We start from the raw sequence: 16,175 nt of genomic DNA, 5'->3' as shown, positions 1-16,175 counted from the left end.
TTAAATTATCCACTGGATCCTGGCTCTCAGCACATGAATCTTCCCTTGCTGCACCCCATGGCAGTACTGTTTTATTAAGAGGGATTGAAGACAGGTGATGTGACCAATGACATTTTTATCGCTATAGATTAATTTTCTTTGCTCAGTGGTCATTAATCACGGTTTCCCTGAAAGGAAGTAGTAGTTCAAATATTTTTCTAAGTGGATAGAAATTTTGCTTGGTTGCATTGTATCTTCTGTAATCCCCTCCTATCTCCTTTTAATAAAAAACAGTTGTAAAGTTTTACAGCAAAATACAGCATCTTCTAGGACTTCTAACATGATGCTTCTTATAAGATACTAATTAATAACTTTTAAGATGGGCTTCTAAAACTGTAAAGAAATTGGAACTTGATAGCCCCTTCTGCTGCATTTTATAACTCAGAAAACAGAAATGTTACAGTTAAAACGCACACTGAATATATCCAGTATGTTCTATCACACCAGTGAGGCCAAGTGGAAAGAAGAGATGCCTAATTCACTTGCAGTCTTAGAAATCACTTGCAATAGCGTCAGTGAGAGTACTATTTTAAGCTGATGAAATATCTAATTTCTAAAATCACAATACCCTGGTCAGTCAGGTAGAAGTATCAGAAATTACCGTTTGAAAGAGTATTGCAAGCGAACTCTAATACCATCGCCTGAGGAGCACTTTAAGGTAGTGTTTGTACTGAAAAAAGTTGGAGGCCTCTCCCAGCCTTCAGCAGCCTGTTTTCAACTGGTTTTTTTTTTTTATTTTTTTTCAGCCTGGCTGGGTGTATCCCAGATGAGCTCCCTGCTCACGCTCCACACGTGGCCTCCCAAACAGCTGCACCCGCACCACACAGGAGCAGCGCTGCCTTTTTAGCAGCAGTGCCAGCTCAATGCGCTTGTCAACCTGCCACCGCGGCTGGGGACTTCAGGCAGAAGAAAAGAGTTGAAACAGGCCACGGAGTCGGGGAAAAGCCCAGAGGATTTCTTGGCCACCATCTGCTGCTCTCGGAGTAACTGCTTGCAGCAGAAAGCCCTACCACCACATAGCTGCGTTCGCTCCAATAATTTACTCAGTTGTAGGAGCAGTTGCAGAAGCATCCGTATCGCCTCTTCGTTCTGCAGAGCGGCTGGCAGAAAATGAACGTGCAGGGAGCAGGCGGGTGGATGGGCTGCAGCAGGAGGAAAGAAGGAATCGGAGAGCAGGGAAATTACACAGGCTCTTTTGGCAGCAGCAAGCATTTAACTCACCACGTCGGTTATCACACAAGGGCACAGAACGCCCATCTTCATGTGTTATTTTGGTCATGTTTGGGGATTTTTTTCTCCTTTTTTTTTTTACTAAATCAGCTTCCTTACCAAGTTCATACCTACGGAGCTGGCACATTGATGTTAGAGAAAGCAGCAATCCCTGAACCACACCACACCTGAGAAATACAATACTAATGGCGACAAATCAATACCTGCCACGTGCAAATGCTTAAAATGCCCGTGACTGAAAAATCCCATTTAACAAGTGTCCTCCAATATACCAGATGAAACCATTAAAAAAAAGTTAAAATAGAATAAGCTTTTCTCATTTAAAATGACTACTACGAAATGAAAGTCAGTAATTGTTAGCAGTTTCTTTTCAGCACTGAAGCATCTCTAAAAGAAGGGGGCTCATTACACAGCATCTGATAAGTTCTTGGCAGAGTTTAACGATAAACAATGGGACTCTGTCTGGAAGTCCGCTAAGAATCAATGTCCTGCTAAACTCCTAACTGCCAAGGAGACACAAACCAATGCATTTGCAATTTTCCCAGCAAGCTAAAGAAAGCAGGGTGGCTAATTTAATGGACTAAAGCCAAGTAGAATTACTGTATATTCAACACCTGTAGGTCACACACTTTGCACTTAAAACACATCAAACATGAGGACCCTCTTTTCCCAGTACGACAAATGCCATCTCACTTGAAGCACACTTTTTAATTGGTTGTTATTTTAAACAAGTGCTTCTTTTTTTTTTTTTTTATTTAGAAACAAGGAGAATATAATGAGAATTCACGAACAGTGGTTTCCTTTTGTGAAATGAAGGAGACCGCATACTTGTTTTATGCAAAGTAAAACAGGATATCTAATGCTCACTTAAGGCAAACAATTGCTTAGGCTTGGAGGAAAACCCTACACATTAAAACAAACAACTTCTCAATTTCTCTATGACTAGTAAAATGAATACAAAGACAATAAACAAGCATATGGTTTACATCAATTCCTGATACTTCAAGAGAATAGAAACAACAGATTAAAGAATTTGAAAAGTCTTTGCAGGACAACTAATCCCTGAGGAAAGATTGCTTTGTTTTTGTCATCTGGAACCACATTTTGAAGTAGACAACTGAAGGAGAAGAAAAAAAAAAAGGCTTCTTCTCAATGTAGCACTGCACTCAGTTACCTAGCAAAAGGAATAAATGTTTGCTTGGTTTTTAAGTGATGAAAGCATGAACTATGTAAAATATGTTGAAATTAACAGAAACCTAAAACAAAACATCACCAGATGCAAGAAAGATTGTACTGGTTTTGGCTGGGACAGTCAATTTTTTTTCATAGTAGCTCATATGGTGCTATGCTTTGGATTTATGACCAAAACAGCGTTGACAGCACACTGATGTTTTCGTTACCACTGAGCAGTGCTTACACAGAGCCAAGGGCTTTTCTGCTCCTCACCCCACCCCACCAGCGAGGAGGCTGGGGGGGCACAAGGACTTGGGAGGGGACACAGCCGGGACAGCTGACCCCGACTGACCCAAGGGATATCCCAAACCATATGACATCATGCTCAGCAATAAAAGCTGGAGGGAAAAGGAGGAAGGGGGGATGTGCAGAGTGATGGTGTCTGTCTGCCCAAGTAACCATTATGTGTGATGAAGCCCTGCTTTCCGGGAAATAGCTGAACATCTGCCTTCCAATGGGAAACAGGGAATGAATTCCTTATTTTGCTTTGCTTGCATTAATAATTCATTAAGTAAAATACGCACTTCATACACTGAAAAATATTATTTGCAACACAGAAGAGTGATTATGGATGCAGAGCGCTCTGCAGCGCTGATGAATCAGAAGTGCAAGTTACATGTAATTTCCAAGAAGAGAGAAGAATCTACTTATGTCCCATGCACATATATTTTAAGAAACTATAGGGTGCATCAGCTGCTCAACTCTGCAAACAGATTCCTAGCAAAAGGATTCTCCCCTGCCCTACTTCGCGATCATACCTTTGGACTTGGACAACCTGCTGCACAGCCTGCCAGACCCAGCTAGCATCACCTCCTCTTCCCTTGTTCTGTCAGTCACTTGTATTTCCTAGATCACCAAGTTTTTCTCCAGAGTTTCACTCTCTCTGTAAACATTAAGAATTTGGTGATTCCAGCTGGGGGAAGAGATGGTATAACATCCCCTGCGGCCTTCTCTGTTCCTGGCTGAACAAACCCAGCTGTCTCAGCCTCTCCTGTGCTCCAGCCCCCCGTCCATCCCGAACACCTCTGCCGGACTCGCCGCACTTTGTCAGTGCCTTGCTTATATTGGGTGTACAGAACCGGTAACATCACTCCATATGTGGTCTCGCAACGGCCAAGCAGAGGGGAAGGATGATTTCCCTCAACCAAAGCTGCACTCTTGCCAACAGAGCCCAGGATCTGGTTGCATTCCTTGCTGCAAGGCCACACTGCCGACTTTCATTTAACGTGCTGTCCCCCAGGCTCCCTTCTGCTATTTCTCTCGCAGCGTACGAAGCATGTCATTTCTTTACCAGTATTTGCAAAACCCACCTGTAGTACCTCATAACATTAGTTTCATCCTTATATTCAGAGGTGCTTCTAGCTCTCTCCATTACATAGTATCAGCACTACAAGTGATTTCAGCATTTCAGATCAGCAGCAATCTGGACACCGTGGGAGAAAATGCAGGGCAAAACCACTGAAAGGCTGAGCGTGGATTTAAACAATTCAGACCAATGTTACCTGCTTCGTCATGGCTTTAGCAAGCTCCTTGACATATTTCACATGAAGCTAAACAAGAACTGTGTCCCAGAGACATGAATTTGATTTGATTTTGATTTCTAGTAAAGTGCAGTATGTGCAGTTACCCTTAGCTTCTGCTGGGAAAGGCCACAATTCTACTTCAAACACGTTCTGAAGTCTTGCACTCAGTGCAAGTTCATTTAAAAAGAGGGCTTCAGCACATATTCTCAGATGTCTCTTCTAATTTCACAGTCTCCATCCAGACACTTGTTGAGGCCCATTCACCCTTGGCAAGCTCCAGTGAAACCTCTTGGTCCCTAGTTTGCACTAAAATGAGCTTCGCTACAAATGTGTTGTCTGGTTCTAGACACAGTATTACAAGAAAATAAAAATCTAACAGAATATAATTTGTGGGAAAGGTTTGCTAGCTTTTCAAAACAAAAAGGTTGTTGCTTTGGTTGTTTGGGTTTGGTTTTTTTCCCCACAAAAAAATAAGGAGGCACATTTTTTAAATACTTTAATTGCCCCTATTTGCTTCCATGTCCATAATACGAATTAAGGCATGGAATACTGACAGGATTCACAAATAGTATCCCAACAACCATGCAAAATACTTCCAACATTGCCCTGTAAGAGGCCCATGAAGGTCACAGGGAGCTTGGTAACAACAAGCAGCTCTCATCAGTACAGCAGTTCAGCAGCAGGCAGAATACTGACTATCAAGCACTCAGCTACAGAAAGCAAGATATGAAGGGCTATACAAAAAGGCACTTAGTTTTTTTCCAGGAAGGGTATAAATACATACCAGAAAACTCTATTAAAGAAAAAAAAAAAAAAAAAAGGATAGTCATATAAGAGCCAGGTATTCTAAATATTTCTAAGCAATCTCAGCATAACTTCAAATAAAGAAAAACCCCTCAAATCCTGCCGACTATGCAGTTTGTACATATGCAAAACAGTTTTGGTACCATAGGCACCATATAAACGAAAAAGTATAGCCTATTAACAGGCCATGTGGCTGAGAGGCAACAAACTCTGCCAAATACTGCACAGAAACTTCCCAAAACCACCACAGAGAAGCCGCTGGTCTGTGCCGGTGTCCTAGCCTACATCAACCGCTCTGTTGTACTGGTGATGAGGCCTTGCACTGTTTCTGACACTCTAGAAGATCAATGAAGATTCCCTTTTGTCATATTATCCAGTGATGATCCTGGTAATGAATTTCTTAGCTTTGTATTATAAATAGCATTTGAATTCGAGTTATTTGAACTATACAGTTGTCCCCTTATACTTTTTTTAAATGAGAAAATATACAAAGTACATGATTTGCATCTCCTATACTGTTTCTTCTACCACCTCTTCTCTATCCCTGCTCTACTGAGGTCTATCATTTTTGTCACTCAACATGAAAACTTGGGCATACATCCACCAGTTTGTTTCTCAAGTACAAATTTCTATTCCATTTTTCTATACATTCCTGTGCACTTTTTAACAATATGCACTGAGCCACAAAAATGTTGTTGGTATAGGCTAGAAGAACTGAAACCAATTTTCAAAAATTAAGATGAAACCTTGCAAGTAGTCTTTTTTATAAATCTTCTGAAGGTATACTGGGTGTTGCACTTCAAAGTGAAGAAAAGCACGGAAGAAAAGCATGACTTTTATTGGTTCTTGCTGTTAAAAAAAAAAAAAACAAGTTCAGTATATATTATATTACTAGACCTGATGACATACCTAAATGCTACATCTAATGTCATAGTTCTCAGCCTTTTCAAGTCTGTTTGCATGTCAGGAGCTTAATGAGCAGAAAGCCAAACAAGAACTCCAAAGAAGATCAATGTCATTCAACAAAACCCTCTCCTTTTGCCTTTTTTTTTTAAAAAAAAACATTGCATGCATTCTTGAGAAGACAATGATGACAGATTGAATGTCAAAACATTTTAAAAAATTTTCTAACCTTTTAATTTTTTTTTAAACTCTTAAAAATAAGCATTACTACTTTGAGCTTATGCAATGTGAAAGCCAAAACCATGTAATAAAAAATACACTTTGCCTTCAACTGAAGCTAATTTCGAAGCTATTATTTCTTCCACAGGTCTAATCATATTTTATTGTGAGAAACACCTTCCTTTATTATGTTAAGATAAACATTAAGGTGGTTTATTGTGGTAATTTCTGTAAGATAGTGAATATGGTGGTAACATGATTCAAGTTAAGTGCAGGAAGCCATAACTCTGGAATTCCTTTCCCAGCATCACTCCTGGCTGCTACTTACTTTTGGAAAATCATTGCCCTAGTCTGAGTCTTGGTCTCCACTCATCTAGAAAACATCTTACCTTCAGGGCTGGTGCTGATGTATGTCATACAAGCAAACGCTGATTAACAAAAACATCATTTCATCTGAAGTGTAAATTCCCAGGTATGTTCTTCAGTCAACTTCACTCAGATTCCAGACCAGCAAAGCTCTCCACCACAGGCTTTCCCATTGACTTTAGCAGATTTATGATCATAATTAGATTCTTGGCTTAACCAGAGCAATACAAAGATAAGCTACATTTAGTTCACAGTGCGATTCCAGACCTAGTAGAGCTACAGCAGAGATACCCCTGCAGAGAAATTATTTTCATGCATTTTACGTTCCAAAAATCTTTTGAATGAGTTAAGGGAAAGTTACGTGGACTGAAAGCATGCAGCTACACTGCACCACAACCCAGAGCTTCCCAGGTCAGCGCCCGGTGAGCTGTCTCTAGAAGAAGAAGCTGAAGAGCTGTGCTGTTGCTGGAGTACTGCCTCTGGGACCCACACTGGTGCATGTCTCCGTCAGCTTACTGATATTACTGCGTGGTGGGATGTCAAAATGCTCTATGAATTACACTGATTTTACAGAAAACGGTAATTTCTTCTTATAGAATAATGCTCATTGTATTATCAAAGAAAGGAAGAAAACTCCATGGACAGCACCTACCACCTACCACTATGGAGAAACAACACAGAACCCAAATAAACTATCCATTTCAGTAGGGACTCTGACATTCATTATATTATTAACACCCTTACCACATGAGACACACAGATTTGGGGACCAGCAGGTTTTTGGGGGTTGCCTAACTACAATGTGTATCTGCTTTCTGCCATCTGATACCTGTCCTTAAAAACTAACCTTCTGAGCAACCATAGATGAATCTCCATATGCCATTGAAAATGTAATATAATCAAAACAACAATTTGCTACTTTTAAATAGAACTGATTTCTCAAGACTCAAGTCACAGTGGGAAGCGGGATCTTAAGTTTTGAGTTGTTGCAAGTCTGAGCAATTAAATCTCATACAAAAACATAGTAATACATGGACCATAAGTTTCTGAGGTGAGGAAAGATTAATAACCCTGGTATTTAACATAGTATTATAGCTACAGGCACAATGAACTTCCCCTGTGTCTGGTATACTATTGAGTATTGCATTGCACGATACATATTCACAGCCTCAGGCTTTCCTAGTAAAATAGAATATAAAAATTCCAGCTTTCTAAACCACTGGTCACTGCACTGACAGGTCAATCCATCCAGCAGAGACGCACATTTGGGTGATTTGTCAATACTCAGGATGTGAAAATGCATCCAAGCACAACCTGCTAATCCTTCAATTTAAGTCTTTCTTCACCAACATAGAGACTGGAAAAAACTCAAACAAACTCTAGTCAAACCATTCCTGTGTTAGAACTGATACTAGCCATGAACTGTATGGCATTCATATACATAAATCCACCATCAGAAATTACTTCTGTGATTATACATTAGAAAGTTGAGCTGATTTTGATGAGATGGACTAATATGATATTTTTCCTGCAGAGCTTGAACAGCAATTTTTTCAAGCACCTAGGTTTAAAGCCACAAAAGGAATTTATGTTTAAAAAAAAAAAAAAAATTTGAAGAAAATCACAGTAGATACACAAATGAAAAACTGCAGTCTTCTCATTCACCCTCTCAGCTGCTACCAGGATTCCCCAGGCACCTCAAAGTTTTCCATTCTCTAATCACACGAAATTTTGTTTTCAGACACACCCAGTTTTGGCAGGCCTGAGCAGCTTACCACCCTATCTCACAGCTTAGTCTCACACTTGTATTCACAAGCCCTTCTTGAGGGCTTCATCTGAGGGGTTTGATCCAGATGGCACTCAGACCAGATTCCTCCACTTGTGGGTAGGCAGGCTGGTGAGGTAGGGCTGCTTTGCCCAACTCAGTAGCTCCATTCAATGGGAGTTCAGTGGCACGCTTGCCTCCGATGTGGGAGATCTGGGTTAATTCTCGCCAGGATTCAGATCACTGTTTCTCCAAGAAAGTGTTCTATCAACAGCCGATCTGTTCATTTATAGCGGGAAGCTCTTGATCTCTCTTGTTGAAACTGATACACCTCGCAGGGAACATCAAAGGTCCATCCTGCAGACAGAAAGGCTACGCACACACAGCGAGCAGACGATCACCTGGGAGGAGGAAGATCTGCATTCCAGTCTTTGTTTCAGTTATCAACTCTTTTATCCAATGACTTTGGCATATAAAACATCTGAATTTTTAGTGAAGATAAATGCCTCTGGTAAACCAGAATAAAGCTCCGTATTTCCAAGAGAGTCATGGTTTAAAAACCTGTATTTCCCTAGCATCCCTCTTCTGCATACCTTCAGGCATCTTCCCACAGGTAGAACATAGGCCCTTGACAGCTGCCGTGAATTCCCTTATATTAATAAGGCATACAGAACACTGGTGTTAGGGTTCCATGCATTTCCGTGATTTCAATACCATTTTAAAGGGCTATTTTTGAAACACATATCAGAGTTTTCATGGATTTAGCCGCATGTCAAAGGTGTATAATCGATGTCTATTATAGCAGACTACTGAAAACATGCAGCACTTGCTGCTGCAGGGAAAAATGCATTTCACCAAATTAGTTCAGACACTTCTGAGTATTGGTGATAGTGATTAACAATTAACCCTCTTCCAAGCAGACTTAGAAGTTGATTAACTACTGCATCCTTTGTACAAAAAGGAAACAATTCAGTTAAAGAAACCTGAATAAACACAGTTTAAGACTCTCCCAGAAGAAAATAACCTGTTTATAGGAGCACAGTTATTAGAAGAGTTCTGAAGGGATTTCCCCTTATCTACTTCTTCAAAGAATATGTACTATATTCACAATATAAACCAATGTGCTTTACGTGTATATACGTTACAAACATTTTCTTGCAGTAGTAAAATGAGTAAACCTGAAACTTTCAAAGTAATTTTATTGCTCATTTTACAGATTTTCCTAGCCCTTTGATGAGCTGCCATTCCAGAAGGCAATCTTAGCTTCATACCTTTGTTGCTACTACTCACGTCAACCACACCCATTTCCAGGTTGTCTGTGGGAATAGCAAGCACTGGGAATTAGCCAGGCATCTCCCATCAGTAATCCGCACAGCAGAATGCCAAATCCCATATAGTGTCACAAAGGTTTTTTTCCAGCACATAGTCCATTATGGAGAGAAACAAAATATAACATGAATAAGATACAGAGACAGAAGCCACCAAGGAAACGGTATTCTAGAAAACCCAGGCTCACCAACAGCCATTTTTTAAGTAATCTGAAATAAAGATTGGATTGCTTTATCTCATATTCATAACTAAATAAATAAAGCTTAAGCCAGGCTGTATCCAAGTGCCAGAAGACCTAAACATCCTCCTTCTAGCAAAGCAGTAGCTGTAAGCATGTAAATTCTCTACAGGTGTAAGCCTCTAATTTCCAATGGGTCAGATTCCAGTGGACTTCTTTAAAAATGAAGACAAGCATACTATTATACCCATCACACAGTACTTTACTTCCAGACAGAGTAGAAACAGTTGGACTGGAAGCTGTTCCGTAATCACTGTATGCAAAATATTCCCTCCCATGCAGAAAGCTCATCTTTCACCAATGCCCACATCCTACTCCAACCACAGTGTTGACATTAAAATTACTAATCAATAATGCTGCTAACAGTACGTATGGAGCCATGAGGCATTCCACGGAACATAGATTGTTCCCATCAAGCAAAGGAGCAGCAGTGCTGAGGCTGACCAAAGAAATGCAAATCTTATACGCGGTCCTTCCTAATCAAAGTATCTGGCATGGCAAAGTGCAAGACAAAGAGATCAAAAAAGCTGTAACTAAGTAGACAGATGAAAATGAAAGATACTTGCCACAATCTACACAATTTCTGTTACTGCCATTGTTTTGGGGAATAATTAAATGCTCAAGGTGCTCATAACAAAATCCTTTATTTAAATACCCAGTTTCAAATGTAAATACCTAAGAACTATGGTCTAGATTACCTAGAAACTTAGCTGCAAAGATTATTATTTTTCAGATTTGTTGTGCAGAACAGTTCTGCAGCAGGCTACAGTCTGGTGGAGGACAACCCACTCATCTGCCTAGCTAATTTGACTGAATGTTATCAGTGTATTTCTTAACAGATTTTGTACTATATTTCTATACAGATTTTGTACAATTTTTAATATATAGACACACACACATACATATACACACTGTGATTTCTCTGGTAAAATAACTAGTACTAAAGCATGATGAACCCTGGTGGCATACCCCAAATTCTCCAGCTCAAATATCACTCTGACCTGATACAAACTTCAGTGAAAATTGAAGACTTATGCTAATAGCTGGGACCAGGCCCAGACTAAGGCAGTATTATTTGAAATAATTTTTTTTTTTTGCTTTTCCATGATAACTAAGAAACAGGAATGACAGTTACAGAGATGCACTGTGGCTGGTTTTAGCTATATTGACTTAAAAGCGTATATATAGTGCCAAGTTTCATGTCTTGCGTACGTCCAGACACGTGATTTAGCACGTTATCAGAGCAGTCATAACCATTGGAGCCTCTTCTATGGAAGCACTGCAGGAAAACAGTGTAGCGTAGTATTGCGGAAGGCCAATCATTACCTTTCCAGCTACAATGGATTATTCTGAGACAGTCACTTAATAAACTGATAACATTCCTTGCAGTACAGAAAGCTCCTCTCAAAGCCAAAGACAATAGAAAAAATGAAGCACAAAGTAATTTAAATGTGAATTGTATCATCAATCCGTTACATGTTAGCACGCAGAATAAGACAGTTCATGATCTTATCTAGTGGTGGTTAACCACAGGCAACGTTGTAAACATGGATTTAACTAGTACATTCTGACAATTCAGAGCAGATTTCAATTTCCTTTATCTTGGCAACTAAGTATACAAGCAAAGATTTCTTTTGCAATTGCATATTCTTAAAACAGTTTACCACATAATTACTTCACCATGGTGGTCAAACTACATTGACAACTCACAAAGCCACATACAGAAGTATATCTTTAATAAACATATACTTTCCACCTATCTGGGTATTACTGGGGAAAAAAAATGTTTCACACCCACACAGAATAAACGAAACCCGCTGTGAGAAGAGTGATACAAATTGGACTTTCTCATCATCACAGAAGCAATGCTGCATTCTTGGCAATATTAAAGAAGATGGAAATGTGTTCTTAAAGCCCCCAAACCGTAGAAATAACTAGAGGCTTAACTAATCTATGCTTTAAAAGATCAAAAGTCTTCAAGCGTACACAGAATTCCACAATTAAACATAGTCAGGTAGGATATGAACACAATTAATAGAATTAGAAAAAAGCAATTTGGAAATACTATGCCAGTACAAGTCTATCAGCACTATTTATTTTCTTGAGTACATATCCAGAGAAAGCCTGCAATATCCTGGATTCTTACTTTGAACAAGTCTTTGTAGTCTCCTCTGGCCAGAAGCCAGAGGAACCGTGTTCTCATGGTTGTCCATCAGTTTGAACTACAGGCATTAACTGCCCAGTTTCATGGTTTATAATAGCCACGTTACTATTTCCCTGATAAGGAACTGAAACGGACCCAGAGTGCCTCCTTCACAAGACCTCGAGGTCAGCCCCAAAACCATTTTCGCTCCCTCATTTCTGAATGCTTAAGTCAGAGCTGTCCCCAGAAATAATGCAAGGCTGCCCAAAGCAAAGAAAGGAAAGGAAATACTTCCTTCTCTTTCTGCACTGCCTAAAATTATCCTACGTGCATCTCTGTGACTATCAAGATTGTACACAATGCATTCACTCAGCCTTCAAAATCCCAGGATCTATCTCTAATTGTACTTACTCTAGCATGACAGTGGGATACAAAGAACGTTCATAAATAAATTCATGTGTCCAATGACATTTTCCGGTGTTTGGACACCACAGGACATTTTTTCAAGATAGAACGACCCTTTAAAAACAACTAAAAGTGGCTCTGTTACTTGTTGATTCCCTGTACCTACTATCATTAAATTTCTGTATGGATTTTTCAAAAGATCTGACTTCAACAGCTGACATCTGTTTAAGAACCTGACCCATACTGTAGCCCTTCAAGCATTTTCTACTGAATTAAGGAATCAGAAGACTTGCTGTTTGCCCTGTGCATTTTTTAAAAGAAGTGAAAACACAGTCCCTTTCAAGCCAAGGGTAGTTTTGTCATCCAGCTTTTTGGGAGGCAGTGTTCCACCCTACAGCTGCAATTTCTAGAGGCTTTAAAGGTCTTGTTTCGCAAGGAAGGGATGGAAGCTAGCGGTTTGAAAGTCCAAGAGCAGCTACAAAACTAAACATGCAAGAAGTTCAGGTTATCAACTATTACTGTATGTCTAACGCTCCAGAAAGCACTAGTCGCTTTTAAAAATTGCTTTATTGAAAACGCAAAAGAGAAGTGAAATGGCCCCAAGAGCCACTCCATTTCTGAAAGTTAAGAGATTAAATGCTATAGGTTAGTCACGTTGTCTCACCAACAGTGAGAATGCTGGTTACTTTCATTTGCTTTTCTTTTCCCAGGTGGGTCACACCAATGGCAAGCCAAGTCAAAAGTGGGTACGATTGGAAAAGCTATGTAGAATGGTGCAAGGCTCTCGCACAAAGTTTTGCCTGCCATATTACACGACTAATAAAATAGTCTTTGGATCTATATGCTGCCCAGTCATTAGGTACCTACAGTAACATGAAGTTTAGGTTCTGTAGTCTCTCTCTCAGTTCTGTCCCCTTCCTCCTTTAACCCTGTGGTTGATTAAGCCCAGACAGCAATTAAACACTCACCAGATGAGGCTTGCTCTCCCCATCTCACTGGGATGGGAGAGAGAATTGAAGGAGAAAAAGTGAGAAAAAACACTGTGGGTCGAGATAAAGGCAGTTTAATAAGTGGTGCAGAGGCAATCACTCACCCCTCTCAGCAGCGGACCAATGCCCGGCCACTCCTTGAGCAACACCTATCTTGAAAAGACTACCCCCCAGTTTTTATTGCTGAACATGACATTATCCGGTATGGAAAATCGCTTTGATCAGACCAGGTCAGCTGTCCCAGCTGGGTGCCCTCCCAGCCTCTTGCCCACCCCCAGCCTACTTGCTGGGGGGGGGGGGGGCAGAGTGAGAAACAGAAAAGACCATGATGCTGTACAAGCACTGTTCAGCAATAGCCAAAACATCGGTGTGTTATCAACAATGTTTTAGTCCCAAATACAAAACAGAGCACCATATGGGCTGCTATGAAGAAAATTAACCCAATCCCAGCCAGACCCAGTACAAACCCCGCAAGAGCAAGCTCCTATAGGAGTGTCAGCATATAAACGGTTCCTTCCAAAAACAACCCAAACCCGACAACCTGATCGCCAAATCACAGAATGGTTGAGGTTGGCAGGGGTCATCTCGTCCAACTCCCCTGCCCAAGCAGGGCACCTACAGCTGGTTGTCCAGGACCATGTCTAGACAGTTTGTGAATATTTCTAAGGAGGGAGACTCCACAACCTCCCTGGGCAACCCATGCCAGTGCTCAGTTGATGCAGAAATACAAATTCTGATGCAGAAAGACAAATTCTGGTTGTTGCATATGCTACATAACAGACAAAATGCAATGCATTAAAATATTTGATGCGACTTCTGTTACATTGTGTATCTTCTGGCATAAATAACAAAAGGTAAGAAACCTCTCTCTATCAAAAATCCACAACTAAGAACTATCCTTTTTTTAAAGCTTGCCCTACTAGGTGGTGGGCTCACTAAGTTCTAAGAGGGAAAAATAAGTTCTGTGGCAATAAAGTATGTCAGCAAAGGCCTTTTCTTCCTCTCCTGTTAATTCTTAGTGAAATATTTTTCTATACCTCTGAAATCTGGCTTTGAACTACAGCAAACAATTCCTTCCCATCAGACAGCAATCTATTTGTCAAATCACTAGGGCGTTGCTAAAGTCAACGTTGGTCAGGAAGGGGAATAAAGTCTACTTCAGCATTCTCTCAGGACATTCACAATAGCTGAGGAATTGCTCTAAGAGAACTGAGATTCTGAATCCTGGCAAGTAGGTGGAATGTATAAATCTTACATACCAAGAGTGTTTATACAAAACAATCAATCCTACAGTCACAACCAGGAATGATTACAGTTGGCAAGTATTGCTGAGGAAGGACACATCATGCTGAAATGCATACAAACAGTCTCACAATAAAACAAATGAACAACAAACACAACAACAACGATCAACTATCTTCAGTATTCACACTGTCCCACACCCTAGCCGAGATGTGCAAGTCTAATTAAAATTATTACTTGGAGAAGCACAAAATCTCACAAGCTAATATACTGATAAATTCAAACTGCGTTACCCTAGAATATGGACCAACATGTAATTTTTCCTTCTCGATAAACACCCTGATATACACCCCTTGCCAATCCCAGCCTACCAAGCACCCTGATCATTGACACTACTGCCCTGTGACACCCATGAGCTACAAGTGTGCAAGTCACATAAGGTGAAATCACTGATGACTCTGAGCAGGTATCTCTTACTCAAGCTCATATTTTTAGCTCCAGAGGTTTCCAGTTCAAGTCTAATGGCACCATTCAAGAATGGCAGCTGCTATATTAACACAAACCTGTGGTATTTTGATTCTCTGCAAGACAAATCCATAAATAATATAAACTGATATCTTCATTACTTTGAAAGTACAATCTGCTTAGTTCCTCAGAACCCAGGAAGTACTTGCACTTTCTTATAACTAAATAAGCTATTACCCAAACCATGACAAAACAAAAGGACCATATAGCATGATCATAACTCATTAACTTGGGCATGAGGAAGATAGCTGGGATAACACAAATGAAATATCTACATATAAACAGATATTCTGTTTATGAAGAGTATTCCACGCCACCATGTTTCACATTAGATACCCTACGACGACAAGACTTTATCAAGATGATGCAGTATGGAGTACATATACTACATATCCTGAGATTAAGGTAGTATAGTCATCTCAGGAAGTGTTATTAGCTGAAAGTCCTAACACCCGATAGTTTCAAAAAGCTGGTTATTCACAGTATCAAGGGAGGAAAAATAGAGACCTGCTGTGAGCCTTCTGAACACCAGATGCCCTGAATTCCAATTTGATTTAGCACAGAATTCATGGTGCCTGGAGGCACTCAAGGTAGGCAATGATAGCCCTTAATCTCTGCCTCTAAAAGACCAAAAAAAGCCATGCAGATTTTCATGAAATTAGCAGGCTGGTTCAAACAAAAACTTATCACCCTAAGTATCTTATAGCACCTGTATTACAGCGTACAGTTCAAACAACACTCTCAGCTCAGTTCAAACAACACTCTCAGCTCTACACACAATTCTGTCAGAAAAGGTATGAATCTGTTCTGCACACCGAATCTCTCGTTTCCTATAACTAGTGAAGTAGAAATCCTACCTAACTTGACACATCTTTTTTCTTGTCTAATTATACTGTAATTATTAACTTCATTTTCTTGCTTCACAGAAGAAAAGTTATTTTCAAGTCTGTGCAGATTAGTTGTAAATCTGCAGCTCTTCTGTACCTCATTAATATTTTAAACACCTATTTTAAGTTTTGCCACACTAGACATAATTTGTGTCAGTGTAAGTTCTTTTTAGCTGTAGTCTCATAAATCTGGTAATCTCTCCAAATGTGAGACTCATTACGGGAGGGGGAAGGAAAGATGGGAATTTTGTTTCTGAATAGGATTATTTTGAACTTGGATCGTTTCAACAAACCAGCTTGCAAAAGAACTGTACTGAATCAACAGAGCAGAGGCA

General features: G+C 40.0%; 1 protein-coding gene across 1 annotated transcript in view; it reads right to left on the bottom strand.

Annotated features, from left to right (window-relative positions):
* The window catches only part of LYPD6B (LY6/PLAUR domain containing 6B), a 51,626-nt gene that overhangs the window by 30,397 nt on the left and 5,054 nt on the right, over nucleotides 1–16,175 (bottom strand). The gene's annotated exons all lie outside the window — the stretch shown is intronic.

The sequence above is a fragment of the Harpia harpyja genome, chromosome 7 (assembly GCF_026419915.1).
Source record: "Harpia harpyja isolate bHarHar1 chromosome 7, bHarHar1 primary haplotype, whole genome shotgun sequence".
Lineage (NCBI taxonomy): Eukaryota > Metazoa > Chordata > Aves > Accipitriformes > Accipitridae > Harpia > Harpia harpyja.
The sequence above is the reverse complement of the archived record's forward strand: the minus strand, read 5'-3'. Positions and strand labels throughout refer to the sequence as shown.